Below are 2,500 nucleotides of genomic sequence, written 5' to 3' on the forward strand. Positions count from 1 at the left end.
CTTACTGACTTCATCACTCTGCGACGGGATCCATCCATCCTCCAATCACATCTCAGGGAGAAACGTCTCTAAGTTGATTTGATAGAAATGTCATGAAGACTTGAAGCGACACAACTCTGGACCTTGTGTGCCGCTCAGGAGGTCGCTCAGGAGGTTACTGGGGAGGTCGCTCAGGAGGTAGCTCTGAAGGTAGCTCAGGAGGCTTTCACTCAGGAGGTAGGTCAGGAAGAGGTCGCTCAGGGGGTTGGTCAGGAGGTCGCTCAGGAGGAAGTCGCTCAGGAGGAGGTAGCTCTGGAGGGGGTTGCTCAGGAGGTGGCTCAGGAGGTCGCTCTGGAGGAGGTCGCTCAGGAGGTTGCTCAGGAGGTCGATCAGGAGGTCGCTCTAGAGAAGGTCGCTCAGGAAGTGGATCAGGATGTCGCTCGGGAGGAGGTTGCTCAGGAGATGGATCAGGAGGTTGCTCTGGAGGAGGTCGCTCAGGAGGTTGCTTAGGAGGTCGATCAGGAGGTCGCTCTAGAGAATGTCGCTCAGGAAGTGGATCAGGATGTCGCTCGGGAGGAGGTTGCTCAGGAGATGGATCAGGAGGTTGCTTAGAAGGTCGATCAGGGGGTCGCTCTGGAGGAAGTCTCTCAGGAGGTGCATCAGAAGGTGATCAGGGGGTTTCTCTGGAGGAGGTCACTCTGGAGGAGGTCGCTCAGGAGGTGGATCAGGAGGTTGCTCTTGAGGAGGTCGCTCTGGAGGAGGTTGCTCAGGAGGAGGATCAGGAGGTGGATCAGGAGGTTGCTCTGGCGGAGGTTGCTCAAGAGGTGGCTCAGGAGGTGGATCAGGAGGTCGCTCTGGAAGAGGTCGCTCTGGAGGAGGTCGCTCTAGGGGAGGTCACTCAGGAGGAACTTTCTCAGGAGGGGGCTCAGGAGGTCGCTCAGGAGGTTGATCAGGAGGTAGCTCTGGAGGAGGTTGCTCAGGGGGAGGTAGCTCTGGAGGAGGTGGCTCAGGAGGAGGTCGCTCTGGAGGAGGTCGCTCAAGAGGAAGTTGCTCAGGAGGGGGCTCAGGAGGTCGCTCTGGAGGAGGTTGCTCAGGAGGTCGCTCAGGAGGTGGATCAGGAGGAGGTCGCTCAGGGGGAGGTAGCTCTGGAGGAGGTGGCTCAGGAGGTGGCTCAGGAGGTCACTCAGGAGGAGGTTGCTCAGGAGGTGGATCAGGAGAGGAGGTCGCTCTGGAGGAGGTCATTCAGGAGGTTGCTCAGGAGGTCGATCAGGAGGTCGCTCTGGAGGAGGTCGCTTAGGAGGTCGATCAGGAGGAGGTCACTCAGGAGGGGGCTCAGAAGGTTGCTCAGGAGGAGGTCGCTCAGGAGGAGGTTGCTCAGGAGGTGGCTCAGGGGGTGGATCAGGAGGACGCTCTGGAGGAGGTCCCTCTGGAGGAGGTGGATCAGGAGATCTCTCTGGAAGAGGTTGCTCAGGAGGTGGATCAGGAGAGGAGGTCGCTCTAGAGGAGGTCTTTCAGGAGGTTGCTCAGGAGGTCGATCAGGAGGTCGCTCTGTAGGAGGTGGCTCAGGAGGTGGATCAGGAGGTCGCTCTGGAGGAGGTCGCTTAAGAGGTTGATCAGGAGGAGGTCGCTCAGGAGGGGGCTCAGAAGGTCGCTCAGGAAGAGGTCGCTCAGGAGAAGGTGGCTCAGGAGGTGGATCAGGAGGTCGCTCTGGGGGAGGTCGCTCAGGAGGAGGTCACTCAGGAGGGGGCTCAGAAGGTCGCTCAGGAGGAGGTTGCTCAGGAGGAGGTTGCTTTGGAGGAGGTTGCTCGGGAGGTGGATCAGGAGGTCGCTATGGAGCAGGTCACTCTGGAGCAGGTTGCTCTGGAGGTGGCTCAGGAGGTGGATCAGGAGGTCGTTCTGGAGGAGGTCGCTCAGGAGGTGGATCTGGAGAGGAGGTCGCTCTGGAGGAGGTCTTTCAGGAGGTTGCTCAGGAGGTCGATCAGGAGGTCGCTCTGGAGGAGGTCGCTTAGGAGGTTGATCAGAAGGAGGTCGCTCAGGAGGGGGCTCAGAAGGTCGCTAAGGAAGAGGTCGCTCAGGAGGAGGTGGCTCAGGAGGTGGATCAGGAGGTCGCTCTGGGGGAGGTCGCTCTGAAGGAGGTTGCTCAGGAGGTGGATCAGGAGGTCGCTCTGGCGGAGGTCGCTCAGGAGGAGGTCACTCAGGAGGGGGCTCAGAAGGCCGCTTAGGAGGAGGTCGCTCAGGAAGAGGTTGCTTTGGAGGAGGTTGCTCGGGAGGTGGATCAGGAGGTCGCTATGGAGCAGGTCACTCTGGAGCAGGTTGCTCAGGAGGTGGATCAGGAGGTCGCTCTGGAGGAGGTCGCTCTGTAGGAGGTCGCTCTGGAGGAGGTCGCTTAGGAGGTCGGTCGGGATGAGGTCGCTCAGGAGGAGGTTGCTCAGGAGGTCGCTTTGGAGGTGGATCAGGAGGTCGCTCTGGAGGGGGCTCAGAAGGTCGCTCATGAGGAGGTTGCTCAGGAGGTGGATCAGGA

The sequence above is a fragment of the Zeus faber genome (assembly GCF_960531495.2).
Source record: "Zeus faber genome assembly, chromosome: 6".
Lineage (NCBI taxonomy): Eukaryota > Metazoa > Chordata > Actinopteri > Zeiformes > Zeidae > Zeus > Zeus faber.